Here is a 19,750-nt window from a genome sequence, read left to right on the forward strand (position 1 = left end):
CCTAAGACGGGAGGTTAGATTATTACGTTTAACTAATTCTTCTTTTCCTATATAAGTATTATAATGCTACACACTTCCCTTGAATCATAGCTTTAACTGCATCCCACAAATTTTTATTCATGATATTTTCATTGTCATTTAGTTGAAAATACCCCCTGGGTTCCTTTGTGATTTACTCTTTCACTGCACATTATTTAGAAGTATGTTATTTTAGTTCTAAATACTTAGGGATTTTTCTAGGTATCTTATTCTTATTTCTACTTTAGAGACATATTTTGTGTCTTTAGGGGCATATTTTGTGAGTTTTCTATCTTTTGAGATTTGTTGAGCTGATATCATCATAAAGTGTATGTTGGTGAATATCCCAAGTGCTATGAAAGTCCCAAGAACTATGTAGTGTGAAATTGTTGGGTGTGGTGTTATATAAATACAAATTTATTCAATTTGGTTGATCATGTGGTTGAAATATTCTTTATCCGAACATGTGTTTAAATCTGTAAAATACCGAGAGATTGGTGCTGGCAATCTCTATTAATGTGGATTTATCAATTTCTCTTTTAATTCTGTCAACATTTATTTCATGCATTATGGAAGCTCTGTTGTTACCTGCATACACATATGCCTGTCATTAAGGTTGTCATAAGTTCCTAATGAATCAATGCTTTTATTTTGGAAATACTCCTCTGCTCTATCAACACACCTTATCTTCATGTCTGCTTTGTCTGATAGTGAGAGAGCTTTATTACCTAACTTTTGCCTGTTGTTTACATGGTATGTCTGTCCCTAGTCTTTTACTTCCAGTCTGTCTATCTTGGATGAAGGTGAATTTCTGGATATAATATACACCTAGTTCTTGTATTTTATCTGATATGCCTTATAATTGGAGCGTTCAGTTCATTGCATATAATTATGGACACTTAAATCTACAATTTTGCTACTTATTGTATTGTTTTTTATTCTTCTGTTCTTCATTTCTTTCTTTGTTTTGGGATTAATAAAAACATTTTTTTCGGGGCACCTGGGTGGCTCAGTCAGTCAGTTAAGCGTCCTACTTCAGCTCAGGTCATGATCTCATGGCTCATGGGTTCAAGCCCCACATCAGGCTCTTTGCTGACAGCTCGGAACCTGGAGCCTGCTTTGGATTCTGTGTCCTCCTCTCTCTCTCTGCCCCTCCCCCATTTGTGCTCTGTCTCACTCTCTCTCAAGAATAAAGAAACATAAAAAAAAAAATTTAAAAAAATTTTTTCAGTATCCATTTTAATTCTTTCATTCAGCCTCCTTAAGCTGTACCTAATATTACTTTTTAAATGTTTGCAATATGCTATCTTTACTTATCACAGTTTACTTGATATGCTTTGAATAACATTTTAAAACATTGTAAAAGTTAAAATTCATTTGAAACTTCATTTTGTGCTGTTTTATCATTATTTTAATTCCATACACGTTAAGATACTGCAATGTAATATTATTATATTTGCCTTAAAAGGTCAGCTGTTTAGAGAAACTAAGTATATTATGTTGCTAGGGCCACTGTAACAAAGTACCACAAACTGAGTGGCTTCTACAAAATTAATTTATTGTCTCACAGTTCTGGGGGCCAACAAATCCCAGATCAAGGTGCCAGTAGGCCCATGTTCCCTCTGGAGGTGCTGAGAGCTCTGCTTTTGTCTTCTAGATCCTACTGTGACCCATCTGTGGTGGCAAAATTCCAATCTTCACATGGTGTTCTCCTTGTGTCCACAAGCATGTCTGTGTCCACATTTCCTGTTTTTATAAGGACATCCGTCTTATTGGAATAGGATCTACCCTAATGATCTCATTTTTTTTCTTTAAAGAGAGAGAGAGCACGCATGTGTGGGCACACCAGCACAAAAGTGGAGGAGGGGTGGGAGAGAGAGAGAATACTAAGCAAGCTGGATGCCCAGCGCAGAACCCAACACAGGTCTCGATGTCACAAACCTCGAGATCATAACCTGAGCCGAAATCAAGAGCCGGGCGCTTAACTGATTGAGCCATCGAAGTGCCTCCCCTTAATGATCTCATCTTGATTCGATTGTATCTACAAATAACCTATTTCCAAATAAGGTCAAATTCACAAGTACTGGGGTTTGGGAGCTCAACATATGAATTTTGGGAGATACAATTCAACCCATAATACTAAGAGAAGGAAAAAAACGTGTGTTTGTGTGTGTGTGTGTGTGTGTGTGTGTGCACATACATGCGTACATATATGCATACGAATATAATCAAATATAATTATTAAAATTATATAATCTGTCAATATATGTATAGCATGTTATATATATCCCTATATATTTATCACTTTACACGTTCTTCATTCCTTTCCATAGATCAAGTTTCCATCTGGTATCATCTCCCTTTAGCCTGAAGAGATATTTCTGTAGCATTTCTGGCAGTGCAGGTTTGCTCGTGACAAATTTTCTCAGCTTTCATTTATCTGAAAATCTTTATTTTAACCTATTTAAAGGATTTTTTTTCTTGTCTCTCCTTTCCTTTTTTTTTTTTTTTAAACTGGACATAGGATTCTGGATTGATACTTTTTTTTTTTTTGAGTAACTTTAAAAGTGTCACTTAATTGTCTGTGGCTTACATTGTTTCTGATCTGAAGTTGGCCATCATTCACATTATTATTTCCTTACAGCAAGATTTCTCAGCTTAGTGCTTCTTATATCATAAGCCACACAATTCTTTGTTTTGGGTGGCTTTCTTGAGCATCATGGGATGGTTAGCAGCATCTCTGGCCCCTACTGGCTAGTTGCCATTAGCACCCCCACAACCACCCCCAGTTGTGAAAATCAAATATGTCTCCACAAATTGCCAGACTTCTCTATAGGGCAAAACTGTCCCCCGTGAAGAAGCATTGCTTTATATGTAATAAGTCCATTACTCTCTGACTAATGTCGATTTTCTCTTTATGCTTGGTTTTCAGCTCTGATGTGACTAAGTACCATTTTTGTGTTTTTGCTTTTGTTTGTCTTTCCTGCATGGTTTTTTGCTGAGCTTCTTTGATCTAAATATTAGACGGGGTGTCTGGGTGGTTCAGTCGGTTGAGTGTCTGACTTCCGCTCAGATCATGATCTCACTGCTCATGAGTTTGAGCCCCACATCTGGCTCTGAGTTGACAGCCCAGAGCCTGGAGCCTGCTTCAGATACTGTGTCTCCCTCTCTCTCTGCCCCTCTCCTGCTCATGGCATCTCTCTCTCTCTCTCTCTCTCTCTCTCTCTCTCTCAATAAATAAATAAATAGGGGCGCCTGGGTGGCACAGTCGGTTAAGCATCCGACTTCAGCCAGGTCACGATCTCGCGGTCCGTGAGTTCGAGCCCCGCGTCAGGCTCTGGGCTGATGGCTCAGAGCCTGGAGACTGTTTCCGATTCTGTGTCTCCCTCTCTCTCTGCCCCTCCCCCGTTCATGCTCTGTCTCTCTCTGTCCCAAAAATAAATAAACGTTGGAAAAAAAAATAAAAATAAAATAAAAATAAATAAATAAATAAATAGTTAATCTAAAACAGAAAGTTTCTTAATGTGTTAAATATTATTTCCTTGTTTTCAAATATTTCCTCTTCTCTGGACTTCAATAAAATGTATGTTAGATTACTTGATGTTTTCCCACAGGTCACTAAGGCTGTGTTCATTTATTTTTTTTTTTAACATTTTTTAAATTACCTTGAAATAAATACAGATTCACAGAAGGTTTCAAAGAAATGTACAGGGAGGTCTATGAACCCTTAATCCAGCCTTGCCTGTCTTTACCTCTTGCATAGCTATACTGCAGTATGAAAGCTAGGAAATTGATATTGGTGCAACCCACAGAGCTTATTCATGAATTACATATACACTCATTTATATGTACGTGTGCATATGTAGTTCTTTGCAGTTTCATCACATGTAAAACTTCGTACAACCAGCATACAGAATTGTACTATCAATATAAGGATCCTTCATTTGACCTGTTGACAGCCATACCCATCCTCCCCTGTTCCTAACTCCTGGCAACAACGAATCTGTACTTGGTTTCTAAAATTTTTTTGATCTAAAGAATGGTAGGGCACCTGGTGGCTCAGTCAGCTAAACATCCAACTCTTGATTTTGGTTCAGGTCATGATTGCAGGATTTATGGGATTGAACCCCTCATTGGGCTCTGTGCTGACAGTGCTGAGCCTGCTTGAGATTCTCTCTCCCTCTCTCTCTGCCCCACGTGCTCTCTCTCTCTCTCTCTCAAATAAATAAGTAAACAAACATTAAAAAATAATGTCACAAAAATGGAACGATATAGAATGCAAACCTTGTTGTTGTGGTTGTTTTCTTACCATAATTCTTTTGAGATTCATCCAAGTATTGAAAGTATCCAGTGCCCATTCCTTTTATAGCTGAGTGGTATCCCATGCTCTGAATGTACTGCAATTAGTTTAGCCATGTACTCTTAGAAGGCCCGTTTCCAGTTTGGAAACTATTAAAGTTTCTATGAACATTTGTGTACAAGTTTCTCATAAAAATACACTCTTATTTCTCTGGGATAAAAGCCTAAGTGTGCAATTGATAGGTTGTCGAGTCTATACACATTTAATGTTAAAATGTCAAACTATTTTCAAAATTACTTATACTATTTTACATTCCCACTAGCAATGTCAGAATGGCCCGTTTTCTTTACATTCTTCTCAGCATTTGGTATTATCAATATATATACTTTTTATTTTAGCCATTCTGATAGGTACATTGTGATAACTCATTGTGATATGAATTTGCATTTCCCAGGTAGCTAAAGATATTGAATATCCATTCATGTGCATATATTCCAGGCATACTCCTCTTCAGTAAAATACTTGTTCATGTATTTTGCCCATTTTTATTGCATTGTTTTGTTTTATGAATGCTGAGTTCTGAGAGTACTCAGTATATTCTAGATACAAGTCCTTTGTCGATATGTGATTTGCAAATATTTTCTGTAATCATCCTAGAAGAGTCTTTCATAGAATAGAAGTTTTCAATTTTCATGAAGTCAAATGTATCAGTGTTTCCTTTCATGTGTAATGCTTTGGGGGTCAAGTATGAGAACTCTTCACCTAATTTTAGTTCCCAAAGAATTTTCTCTAAGTATTTTTTTCCTAAAAAATGTTATGGTTTTATATTTTACATTTAAGTCTCTGATCCATTTTGAGTTTTTTTGTTTGTTTGTTTTGTTTGTATAAAGTGTAAGCTTTAGGTCAAGGATGATTTTTTTAAATTGCCTATGGATATCTGTTAATTTATTTTTAATCCTTTTTTTTATTTCTGTGTGTGTGTGTGTGTGTGTGTGTGTGTGTGTGTGTGTGATATTGGGTGAAATCCTTTGATCTCTTTTCAGTTTGCCAACCCTTTATTCTTCTATCTGTAATATTCTACTAAGGTCATCCAGTGAATTTTTACTTCAGATATTTTAGTTTTCATTCTAGATATTCTATTCTCTACAGATGGTCCTCCATCTGTTCCATCATTGTGTTCCTATTTTCCTTTAAGTCCTTGAGCATATTTATAATAGTTGTTCTAAGGTTTTTTCCTGCTTACTTCAATATCTAACCTCTTTGTGGTCTGTTTTGATTGCTGGTTTTTTGTCTTGAAAAAGAGAAAAGATCACATTTTTCTGCTTTTTTACATTTCTAGTAATATTTTTTTAAACGTTTATTTATTGGGCCACCTGGGTGGCTCAGTCAGTTAAGCATCCAACTTCAGCTCAGGTAATGATCTCGCAGTTTGTGGGTTTCAGACCCACATTGGGCTCTGTGCTAACAGCTCAGAGCCTGGAGCCTGCTTTGGATTCTGTGTCTCCTTCTCTCTACCCCTCTGTCATGTTCTTTCTCTCTCCTTCTGTCTTTCTCTCAAAAATAAATAAACATTTTCTTAATGTTTATTTATTTATTTTGAGGGAGAGAGAGAGTGTGCACATGCAAGCAGGGGAGGGGCAGAGAGAGAGGGGAGAGAAAGAATCCCAAGAAGGTTCCCTACTGTCAGCACAGAGCTCGTTTCGGGGTTGAATCTCACAAACCCTGAGATTGTGACCTGAGCAGAAATCAAGAGTCGGAAGCTTTACTGACTGAGCCACCCCGGCGCCCCTCTAGTAACTTTCAATTACACCCTGGACATTATTGGCATTTGTTCTAAGGAATTATGGAATCTGGTTTATGTTGTCTTCCTTTAAAGGTATGGAATGTTGTTCTGATAGATAAGTTGAAGAAAGATTATTTTTAAACTGTCAGGATAATTTTATTTTTTGTTACGGTAGCTGTATCTCCTATACCTTAGGGCGTATCCTTTACGCTGGGTGTTCATCTTTATTCTCTATTTGTAGCCTGTCTGTAATTTCAGCTCAATGCTTCGAGATGTTCAGTACATTCTTCCTACTCAGACTACATTGGCTTTACCATCTCTCCATCCTGCATGATCATAGATAAAAAAAACTAAACGGAGGTATTAGTTCTCAGCCTTGCAGCAAATAGCCACTCTGTTCAATAACCTGGAGTCTTGCCCTTCATATGTGCAACCCAATCCCTAGCCAAAGACCCACAAAGAATCTCCATGCAGACTTTCACTCCTTGCTTCTCTTATTTCTACCCTGCAACATACTTCTTTCTAGTACCCCATAACGCAAATTCTAGATGCCTCTGCATCCTGAACTCTGACCTCTGCGTACTCTAATGCTAACGCACTGCTCTACTTTGGCTCTACTTCCCTGAATGCCTTCTGGAAACTGCCTTAGGACAGGAAGCCAGGACAATTACTGGGTCTCCTTCATGTGCTTTCTGTCTCTCAAAGATCTCAGTCCTCCATTGCCTCTTGTTCATCACCCTGAAACAGTTGTTTTATCTACTCTGCTCAGTTTCTTTGTTGTTTAGGGTGAAAGAGCATGTCTGGTGCCAGTTATTTTGTCATGGCTGTGTGTGGAAGGTCTTCTAATTCATTACAGTTTGTCACAATAGACAAAATAATTGCAATGAATCTGTTCTCATTTTAGTAGAGTCAAAGGACTTATCATCTTCAACTCCAGCCAGATGTAATACCCTCCCATCTCTTGTAGACAGAGTGAACACATCTCCTGGTTTTCCTAACATCATCCCAGTTAATGTCTATTATGAATACCACCCCATTTTACTCTCAAAAATATTCTACTTTTGGCAACAAATTGGCTACTTCATTTATAATACTTATTATTTATAAATATTTTTTTAAAATTTTTTTAACGTTTATTTATTTTTGAGACAGAGATAAAGCATGAATGGGGGAGGGTCAGAGAGAGAGGGAGACACAGAATCCGAAACAGGCTCCAGGCTCTGAGCTGTCAGCACAGAGCCCGAAGCGGGGCTCGAACCCACGAACTGCAAGATCGTGACCTGAGCTGAAGTTGGACACTTAGCCGACTGAGCTACCCAGGCGCCCCTATAAATATTTTATAAATACTTAGTAATAGTGATTTTTTACAGTGAGAATCCTATATAACCCAACTTTGTTATACAATTATTTTTATTATGTTGTTTAACTTTTCTGAAGTTAATGTTGTTATTTCTTTCTAGGACTTTTTATTTATTTATGTATTTACTTATTTATTTATTATTTACCGATTTGTAAGTTTGCATACAACCTTCCTCTCCACTCTCTGGTGCTTTGTAATTAGTTTCAAATGTGGTCAATATGTGTTTTCAGAAAAAAGCTTCACAGCACAAACCATACTTTGTTTAGAATATTTCTTCTTTTTAATGTTTATTTATTTATTTTTGAGAGAGAAAGAACACACAAGCCGGGGAGGGGCAGAGAGAGAGGGAGACACAGAATCCAGAGCAGACTTCCGGCTCCCAGCTGTCAGCACAGAGCCCGACGCGGGGCTTAAACTCACAAACTGTAAGATCATGACTTAAGCCAAAGGTGGACGCTTAACCGACTGAACCACCCAGGTGCCCCAGAATATTTCTTACTAAGGAAAATGTATCCTATTTACTCACACTTTTTTTCTTTTTAGAGGATTTTTTTAATTACAAAATAATAAAAAAAAAAAATAGCAGATTGCTCTTTCTCGCCATGGTTGGTTGGATTAACTCCATGGACTCTGTGTCTAGTGCCCTGGCTTGGTACCAGTATGACAAAGGACAGAGGCATTGAAATATCTGGGGGAGGAGGAGCTAAGAGCTTTCCTTACTCCTTGCTCTAATTGTCATTTACATTTTAGATATTGTATCCTTGCCTTCTGTAAACACATAGTAACTTGCATATGCTCGAACAGCCTACAGAAACACACACACACACACACACACACACACACACACACACACACACATTTATGCAGAGAAAAATGCCCGATATTTCCTTATATTTGGAAAAGAATGAATTACTTGGGTCAAACAGAATTTGAGAGTCAATGTGGTATCTCTCTGGCCATAAACATGATTCCTCTTACTTAAGAGTATCGTGTTCTGTGGACTGCATTTCTGGCCATGTAATCAATGCCTTTATAGCTTAGTCAACATGATGTAGGGTAGATACTTTTGTTCATTATTTATTTCCTTTGAATATACACCTACTTAACACAAACCGACAGCTTGAATAGTCCCCTAGTTATTTTTCAATTGCCACATTCTATATCATATTGAAGATGGTAATAAATGCTGAACTTTCACATCTTATGCAAATGTGTTGTATTTCCTATATCTCCTCTTCAGCAGTGTATTATTTTTAGATATTTATATTGAAAGCTATTCATAACCAATTTAATGTCAGACTTGGACCTGCAATGATATATGGAGGCTGCCTTTCATTAAGTGGAAGGTTTTCTTTTATGATAGTCCTCGTAGAAGATTCAAACTACCAGTCAGAGGCACTTATTTTGAGAGAGTAGCAGCCTGGGTGCTGTAATACGTTCACTCTGTTTTAAAACATCCCAAAGAATGCTGTCAGCTCGAAGTTTCTATACCTAGTATCTACTAAATCAGATCATACCATTTTTATGTAACGGTTGCAAATGTGTTTTTTTTGAATGTTAAATCTGTTTCTATTTTTCAATCAATTTAAAATGTGTAGAAAAAAAGTGTTCTGATTGTATATTATCCAATTTTCATCAGCTGCCGGAAGGAAATGCTGTGAAAATCTGTGATTTAAAACCCTTAAAACTTCTGCTTGAAATGCATGTTTTGTTAAGAACATTAGATATGCAAAGTGTGTTAAACAGAATTTTGATGTCTTTATTAATAGCATTTAAAAGTTTTAGGATTTCGGATATTCACAGATTTTTATTCTCCTTGATTTACAAGGTCATATATTTTAGACCTTTATTTTTCATCCTTTGGAGATACTTGGGACTGTGAAGAAAACTGGTAAAAGAAATAATTACATTACTACTAATAATGCTATCCTTTCTAGGATTTAATGGAGAAGATATTTTACAAAGGGCATATAAATAACCACAAACACCAGGAAACACTTCAAAGCCACTGTGTATAAATGACTTGCCTATGAGCTTTGTGAAAGGCAAAGATCTGGTCTTCCATGCGTTCATAATCTAGTTTAAAATAAATACATGTGTCAAAAGAATGGCACACTTAAGTGCATTGGGGTTCAGAGGAGCAAAAAAATCACCGCCTTTAAAACTTCAATGTAAAGTGGGATATGACTTAAGGAATGAAAGTAAAGCATAATGGTAAATCATGATGAAAATACTATTGAGGGGCACCTGGGTAGCTCAGTTGGTTAAGCGCCTGGCTTCGGCTCAGGTCACGATCTCGCTGTTCCCAAGTTCAAGCCCTGCGTAGGTCTCTGTCCTGACGGCTCAGAGCCTACCGCCTGTTTTGGATTCTGTGTCTCCCCGCTCTCTCTCTGCCCCTTCCCCACTCGTGCTATGTCTCTCTCTGTTAAAAATAAATATTTAAAAAAAATTTTTTAAATACTATTGAATAGTGACAAATTTAAATGTGATATAACTTTTATTAAAACAACCTACAGGGATATGAAAAAAGAAGATGAAAAAAATAAACCAATTAGAACAGATGCTTTTCTTTTTTATACTTATAGTTGGTGTCATACTAACATTAAAAAACAGAAGCACTGAAACTCTGGGTTAATTAGTACTTCATTTAGTTTTTCATATTTACTTTTACCTACTTTATCAGTTAGTATTTGTGTTCTTTCACAAGTAAGAGATTGCCAAAAAATTGTGACTTAACTATACAGGGATTTATTTTTGCATGGTGTTGTGTGGACCTTTTTTTATAACCTTTCACCCTCCTACCCTTGGGGTATTGGATCAGGTCCAAAATAGCAACCAGAGCTCCAGTCATCACATCTACCTTCCTGGGAAATGGAAGGGACAAAGAACGATGGCAGCCCTCCCTTTAAGAAGGCTCAAGGAAGTAAAACACTTTACTTTGCTTCTACGTTTTATCAGTGGCCCAAAACTAGTCACATAAGCACATCTACTGCAAATTCATCTTCTAGGTGGGTGCATGACTGCTTAGAATAAACTTAGGACTCGGTTTTGTTATGGGGCCGAAGGAGATGATTGAAGCCTAGGTAAGCATATCACAGTTTTTGTCATTCCCGCTAAGCATTTTTAATATCCATGGTACAGATTGCGGCATTTGTAAGTCAAAATGAGCCTGGCTGACTTTGCATCCTTAAGTGAGGGCTAACTCTTGCCGAGCTGATCTGTTCCAGGCACCAGAATTGTTATTCAGCGCTTAGGTTGGCAACACCCATTTTAGTGATTCGATTATATATACAGATCATGAAAGATCATTTCCTTGAAAATGACTAGTCTAGAATGAAAGTGATAGATGTCGGGAATGTGTGGTGGGTCTGTCCAAAGGAGTGAGTCGATATATTTGGATGGATGGTTGGATAGATAGGTAAGTATATAGGTAGCAGATTGTGTAAGTTAGGTTGATAGAAAAGTAGAAAGAAAGAGGAGAGGAGATGAGGGGCCAAAGGAGAGAATAGGAGAGGAAGAAAATTAAGGAATTGCAGGGAATTCCTAGCAGACTATTAAGGATAGTCTAGTCTAATCAAAATGTACATCTCTATATTGACCTACCCTACTGATCATTTATTTTCTCAGTGCAACATGCCATTTGCTCTGGCATGCTACTTTGTTTGTGATCTTTATTAGTGGTAGATGATTATTTCCAAAGTTAAAAATGCTGACAGTGTCCTCAAATATAGCCCTGATGAAGCTCTTTTTTCCTAGTATTTTAGCGTATGTTAAATTCTTTATTTACTTCTTAATAAGGAACTTAACAGTGCTTAACAAAGACAGCACTCTATCTTTCGAGTGCTTTTCTGTGGATCTGTTTCTCTGTCACCATCAGCGTTGCCTCTGTCACCCTTGCGAGGCAGACTGGCATCTCCTCCGTTTTCACATTAAGAATCGGCTCCTTGCTTAGTTTTGGATGAATACAGGACACCTGTGTTGGGCAGCGCCATGATACTGTGCGTTATCCCATTAAACGTCTCTCCGCCAGTAACAAGGCTGTTACTGTTGAACTATTACGTGTGCAGAAATATGTGGGCCAAGGTACAGAAATCAACACTGTCTAGTGACCTACATTCAGAAGAATAATATTCTGTGCAATTTGCACAATGAACTAGTGTCTTTGTACATCATAGGCAAAAAAGAAAAAAAAAGTTCTCTGCAGAATTTTCAGTGAAAGAGATTACCTCCAACCACATTAGAATGTTTTCCATGACCCTGTTACCTGGTTTTGAGGAATGTAGACTCCCCGTTGCTCCCAACAATGTGCACAGTGTACTAAAAAGTAGAATTAAGAGAATGTAGAACAGTGGTGAAGGGATATGGCTGCTAACTTAGAAAACAAAGTGCCAAGTTATGACCCTGCTTGTAATCTAGTCTCATGGGAATGCATTTAATAACTGCAGTACCATTTAAATTTTTGAAGACACTATGTTTAAGTTTTCCTGTAGAGCAGTAACAATAGTTAATGAGATAAATGTTGCTTTGTCTTTAAAATATCCTACGCTCAGGGCGCCTGGGTGGCTCTGTGGGTTGGGCGTCCAACTTCGGCACAGGTCATGATCCTGTGGTTTATGGGTTCGAGCCCACGTTGGGCTGTGTGCTAACAGCCTGGAGCCGGGTTCAGATTCTGCGTCTCCCTCTCTCTCTGCCCCGCCCCTGCTGGCGCTCTGTCTCTCTCTCAAAAAGAATTAAACAGTAAAAAAAAAATTAATAAAAAATACAAATAAAATAAAGTAAAATATCCTACACTCATCTAATTCATTTTGTGTTAGAGATCAGTATGTAGAAACCCCAGATGTGATTCTTGTGATACTTAGCAGATGCTTCTTAGTCTTATCCCCTCTTATAAATTAGTAGACGCACTTGTGGCGCTTAGTTGATTGCACGTTCCAAAGTGATCTGTCAAATATCGGCACCTGCGAGCATGCCTTCATGCACATACTGAAGAAAAAAATTTTTTTTTACATGTTCAGCTTGCATTTTAAAGGTAAAATAAGCAAACTTTTTTTTTAGTGTGTCTAAGTTAATTTTTCAAAATTCAACTCTAGCAGAGTCAATGGGGATGGGGTAAATATTATGGGATTTTCATTTGCATTGCCCTTCCTGTTCTCTGAAATAATTTATTATAATTTTCATGAGACTTCATAATATTATTCATTCACTTCATAATTGAAACGTTGTTAAACGCTGCCTCATGTTGATTCCTGACCTATACCAGCCAAAGGCACCTTCCTCTATTCCTTCTCTCCTTTCCAACTAAATAAGTTAGCAAGTTTGATACCCAATGATAAATTGCATAGATGATTCTGATCTTATTTATAAAATGGACTTGAAATTCCTGGCTTCTAACGAAGATATGGCAGGTTAACTGATTGAAAATGATTTCAAATGTTATGCAAATATTAGTAACCATTACCAAAAAAATGTTTAAAAATAACAAAAGACATCGGGGAATTAAAATGTGATTCTAATTTCATTAGCAACAATTAGTTTATCATTCTCACTGGCATGAAAGATTATTTAGAAATAAACAGTGACAGTTTACTGTAGCCCGTGTTTACTACCCAATGTTTAGCATGACAGCAGAAGGAAAAGTAATGTTTTTAAGGTCATAGAATGTCAGGAAAACTGTCAGCAGATACAAGAGTGCCTGGTAACTTCGTAGGTGCTGGGGAAAAAAAATTATTTAGTGAGATCTATCTCCTAGATTTTGAAAGCAGATGTGGAAAAAAAGTATGTACCCTTGCTTTAGTAAAAAGTGTATATAAACTCACAAAAGTGCAGTTTGCCTGGTGAATGGCAAACCCTTAATCTTTTGATGCAGTCAGTGAAATCTACAAAACATTGAGCACGGCTTCTCCTATAGACAATTTCCAGCACCAGCCCAGATGGGTCTAATAAAGGCTACTGTCAGCTCAAGCCTTCTGTCTCTGAAACATAAGTCATGTTTTGTTTATTTAATTTTGTCACTCTGTTATTTTACCCAAGCTCATTTGGGTATGTGATGAGAGTAACTCATTGAACTAGTATATGATACAATAGCCATGGACTGGAAGCTTGATTCTAGGAGAAATCCCAGATGTGAACGTCTTCCTCCCTACTCTCCCCATTTAAGGATAATTTGGCTCTACTTCTGCTCCACATTCCCAGGAGGATTTATTCCTTGGCACGTGTCAAGGATAGAAGGATAACACAATGTCGGATACTGGGTTGAAAGATGGAGTTTTTAAAAATCTTCATAGAGGCAGGTATAATGAATCGATCGGTTATGTTACTTCTTACTAGTTTTCTGAACCTGACACCAATAAGAGGAGGGAAACTCTAGAAGTAATTAAGAGAGAGAGTTAAAGAAAAAGGGAACTTAAAGAGAATAAATTTAGATATATTAGTCCAGGAGACAGACAAGAGGGTCACGAATAAATATAGTATACCAGGTAAAAGTGATATTTGAAGCCAGAAAGCAAGGGATAATATTTATTGACCACATACTATTTATGAAGCATCATTCTAGGTCCTGAAATGCATTCACTTGGTCTTAATTTCTGACCCATTTAGCTTATTTTGCTTTATTTTTTTTTTTATTTATTCATTTTTGAGAGAGGGAGCACACAGAGAGGAGGAGCAGAGAGAGAGGGACAGAGGATCTGAAGCAGGCTCTGTGCCGACAGCAGTGAGCCCGATGTGGGACTTGAACTCACAAACTGTGAGATCATGACCTGAGCTGAAGTCGGAGACACAACGACTGAGCCACCCAGGCGTCCCTGCTTTACTTTTATTAGCATTTGTGGTACAAACGAGAAATGCAACTAGTCAATGAAATACAACTGAGACTACGTGTGCTTCCTGGGGACTGGTAGGACTGTGACCCAGACAATACCAAAAACTTACTCCCAGATATTAACCCTTGAGTTGCCTGCGTTTTCTAACTTCAGCAGCCAAGTGAAGTGATTGCTGGAATTGTAACATAGAAGCTAAATGATTCATACGTTCATCTCCTTGCTAGGCCTCTAGACCATACAATTAGCCTAACTTTTAGTTTCAGGCTTTGACGACATTCTTCCCAATTAGAATTATCTTTTAAATTATTCCGCATTCGTGTAACTTCTATGGTTTTGTACACTTTTGATTGAGGGGGAAATATGCATACAGTTCAGAAAGTCAAAAATTGCAGGGTGAAAATAGTCTAGTGTAATTTTGAGTTAATTCTGGAAGTTCAAGGTTTTACTTGAAAGAACATATGTTTTCAAGGACTTCCGCAGTCCCCCTGTTTGCCTGCAGAGTCAGTCTGCAGTACCCTGACTCTCCAGGCTCTGACTTCATTATGAGGAAAACCCTTTGTAGAGGGCATCTGCTCAATTCTAATAATAAATTTTAAGGGAGGTACAGAATCAAAATGAGAAGCAAATGGATTAATTATTCCTCTACATGGGGCCTGGGAATTCATTCATTACCTTTGTTCCTCATCACTTTGTGTGCTCTTGGGTTTCTGCAGAAAAGAAATGTTAAATGAGAAATGAAAGGGGTGAGCCTTTATTTCTCGGTGTTGGAATTTCAATTTAAGTATTCCAGAATAGAGAAATGTCCCTAACACTGGTGCCTGTATACAGTCCATCACTTGGGCCCTCCTCTCAGGATTGGAGTTTGAAGATTCGTGAACGATGGTGCCCATTCTCAAGTACACCATAGCACAGCTGGGACAACAAAGGCGCAGGGCAAAAGACTCAGGTTGCAATTTTGACTTTGTTCCTAGCTGGTGACAGCACCTTGGATACTTAGTGTCAAAGACTTCATTTGAAAGATTAGAGGATTAGAGCCAATTATTTCTGTCCTCCTCTAATTCTGAAAGTGTATATTCCCGTATAATTTTATATATATATATAAATTATATAATTTATATATATAAATTATATATATAAATAAGTTATATATATATATGTATATATATATAAATATATATATATACATATATATATATACATATATATATGAAAAATAAGACTTCTGTTTTAGAAAGGACTTCAGTGATAACTGTTTGGTCACCTAGTCCCACAGTTTGTTCCAAATTGGTCTGATAGGTTAGCAAAAGTTGAAAATGGGACATGTAGCTGGGAGTCATGAGCACGAAGGTAATTACTTAAAATATCAGACTGCAGAGCCTCTCAAAAGGTGTGATTAAGAGAAACATGGTGTAGAATGATTTCACAACAACCACCAAAGTGAAATGAACAGTGACCCACCTTGCGCATTGTTAATCAGCAACTTTTCAACTATGATATTAGGTCTTTTTAAAAAGTATATATAGCCATATTCCTAGAGATTTTGTCCCTATTTGAAGTTATGGCTTGATTTTGTTTCATTGGTACACATAAGCAATTGTACTTATTGAATATTTTTGTTTAATAACTGCTCTAGTTCACCCAACATTTCAAATAATGGGTAAAAAGGCTGTTTCTATAACAAGATTGTGGGGCTCTCCAAGGGTAGCACGGAGGAAACCGACACAAAATTTTGTACTAAGTGCCTGTGTGTGTGTGTGTGTGTGTGTGTGTGTGTTTCTTTGCGTTGAGTTGAGTTGAAGAGACGTTCATTAATTCATCCAAATTCTCCATGTTAGTCATGTTCTACAAATGTAATGAGCATACCCATAATATTAGATTCCATGCCACTGATCAAACTACATTGTTATTTTTTACAACCCACCTCATTTCACATAGAATTTGAGACAATATCCAATTTTTTAGAAACCTATAGTGAAATAAACTATAAATATAGAAGATTAGTACCAGGGACAAGGAGAATATAAATATGCCAATCATAAGAGGAGTCTAGTTGCTGAGCATCCTATGTCGTTTGAGCTTTCTGGTAGCCAGAGGAAATAAATGGAAGCATGTGCAGTTATAAGGTTCTCATTAATGGATAGGAGGAAGCCTACTGGCCCCTCAGGGGAAATAACACATTTTGATAAACACAGTAAAGAGTTGTGTTCTGCAGACAAAATCCTGTGGAACTATTCTCATTATTTACACTTAATTTTAGGTGAATTATTTCTTTATGGCATACTGAGAGTTTTATTTACCAGTTGGACATCACACAGAACCTTGCTTCCCAGATAACCAAGTAATCATTTGGCTAGCCTAATTAGTTCGAGATCTCTTGTCTTGAAAATGGGAATAACAAGATTAACTGACCATAATTTGTAAGAATTCCACCTTTCTTTTAAAAAAAATAATTTTTTATTGTGGCAAAACATATGCAGTATAAAACTTACCATTTTGACTATTTTAAGTATACAATACAGTGACATTAAGTATATTCACACTGGTTTAACCATCACCACTATTTCCAGAACTTTTTTTTTTTTACCATTCCAAACAGAAACTCTGTACCCATTAAAATATAATTTCATTCCCTCTCTTTCCAGCCTATAGTAAACCTATATTCAGCTTTCTGCCTCTATACATTACCCTATTCTGTATACCTCAAATAAGTGGAATCATGTAATATTTTGCTTTTGTGTCTGGCTTATTTCACTTAGCATAATTTTTTCAACATTCACCCATGTTGTAGTATATATCAGAGTTTCGTTTCTTTATATGGCTGAATAATATTCCATTGTATTCTTTCCTTTTAAAAATATAAGTTTACCTTTTCCGTCTAAAGGTTTTTGTCTGTCTTTTGAGTTGTCAAAATACTAGCAAAAGATTCTAAAATGGCATCTGCCAACCTCTTGAGTACCCAAATTACACATCATTTATTCAATTATTTTTGTTTGCCCCAAGATTTTACTTTGATATCATTCCCTTATCTATTATAATTTGACTTTAAAAGAAAACACTATTTCTCTACCCATAACATTTCTGACAGCAAATGTGTGGGTTTTCCACACCAAACAACTCTCTAACTCTCTGTGGACACCACCTGGGTGTCCTACAATTGAATTCAGTTCTGACGCTAACTACCTAGAGTAGATGCAGTCCCCACTATTAAGGGTTTGGTCCCACAAGACTGTCCCCCAGTTTCACATGCCAGTTGCAATTGGTGGGTCCCCAGGGTACCCACACTCTGTCCAACTTGCTACAAATCAGGGTTTCCCATGACCCTTTCCTTAGATTTGATAATTTGCTCAGACAGCTCACAGAACCCAGGGAAATAGTTTACTTACTATTACTGGTTTATCATAAAAGATATTATAAAGGATACAAATGAACAGCCAGATGAAGAGGTAAATGGGGTGAGACCCAGAAGGGTCCCTAGTGCAGGAGTTTTTGTCCTTGTAGGGTTTAGGATGCACCACCCTCCCAGTATATGAATGCATTCACCAACCTGGAAACTCTCTGAACCTATTAGGGCTTTTATGGAGGTTCCATTATGTAGGCACGCCTGATTAAATCATTGGCAGTTGGTGATTAACTAAATCCCAGTCCCTCCCCTTTCCACAGAGGTCAGGAGATGGGGCTAAAAGTGCCACTCCCCTAATCATATGGTTTGTTCCTCTGGCAACCAGCCCCCATCCTAAAACTACCTACCTGAGGCTTTCAGCAACCAGTCATCTCATTACCATCAACTGAGATATGGTTGAAATGGGCTTATTATAGATCACAAAAGACGCTCCTCTCACCCCTATCACTCAACAAAGTACAAGACTTTTAGGTGCTCTGTGCCAAGAACCAGGGACAAAGATCAAATATCTATTTCTTATATCACAGTATCACAGACTTAGAATTTGCTTTGTAATCAAGTCTTCCTATGGCTTCTATAGACAAAACTTAAAATCCTATTTTTGTTTGTTTAGATCTTGGTATCTAATGTGTTTCATGTGACATCTTCCTCAGAACTCCTATTTCATCAATACAATTACCAAATATTTTCATGTTGCCCTTTGTATAATTTATAATTGCAAGTTTGTCTTTTGTTTCCTCTTGATCTGAACAGCTACGTGCTTCCTGAGAATGTCCATGAGCTCTGGACATTTGGAAGCTTCTGTCTCATTTGTACAGTCTAGAAAGAAACTCTACAAAGCGCTCAGAGCGTGGAGGTGCACAATTTTTAAACCAGTGATTAGGATTTAAGCAAAATGATGATTATTTGGTCATGAAAAAAATCAGTACTGTGTGCCTCCATTTTATTTGATTCAAGTAAAAACACTGCACAGAGACCAAACTTGTATCAAATAACAATGTTTTAATCAACTTGAAACTGCAAAATGCACATTGAATGCTAATTTAAAAATTCAGTACTTCAAAAACTACAAGTTATAAAATATTTTTTATTGGGCACACTCATTTTATGACATGCTAACACAATAATAGGATATAGATTTTCACTAAACCCTTCTTAGAGATAAAATATTTGAAGAACTTAATGAAAGTAAGCTTGTTATTTTTCTAAATAAGGATTTGAAACTATAGTCCTTTATATGTGTTCCTATATATGAACACTTCAGTAGCTAGAGCAACCTGTTAGAGAAATTTCTTACAACATTTTGCTCCTACAACTTTTGTTTCATTATGTGTTGCTAATAATGTTGGAAGTAGCTAGAAATTGAAATAAATACAATTGTATTCTAATTTGGAAGCAAACTTTTAAAAGAAATGTTAGTCTGGTACTAATTCAATGCATTTAAGTCATTTAAATTCTTGGATTATTTTTTAATTCTTGGATTTTTTTTTGTTTTAGATTCTTTAATTTACAATGATAATAACATCCATGTAATCTGTATATCTAATATATATGACACAAATCAAGTACCTTATGGACATGCACTTCACATGAATATTCAGCTCTCTATTACCATTATTAAGGAAAATATCTTGGATTTTTTTTCCTATTTTTTCTAATTTCCAATTTTTTTTCCTAATTTCATATGCCTTTATTTCATATTCCAATTAAAACTGCAAAGTAAAAAAAATGGTTTAAAAAATCTCACATTGTTACCAGATTAAGTTTGCTGTTACACTTCACTAATAAACTTTTGGTTAATGATCAGTTTTAATTCAGTTTAATTCAATTTTAATTCAGTGATATTTCTAAATTGGGTAATTAATATCTGACATTATTCTTAGTGCCTGACACCTGCTTGAATGTCCTTTACTATGAGGAAAGTTTTCCATTGAGCCAATGTAAATAAAATCTGGAAGTTAGAGAAAATAGCTACCTTGAAGAAATTTGGCACTCAAGAACACAGCAAATACTTTTAATACTTTCCTGTTTTATTTCATGAGTTCGTATACAGTACACTTTAAAAGTT

The sequence above is a fragment of the Prionailurus viverrinus genome, chromosome B1 (genome assembly GCF_022837055.1).
Source record: "Prionailurus viverrinus isolate Anna chromosome B1, UM_Priviv_1.0, whole genome shotgun sequence".
Classification (NCBI taxonomy): domain Eukaryota; kingdom Metazoa; phylum Chordata; class Mammalia; order Carnivora; family Felidae; genus Prionailurus; species Prionailurus viverrinus.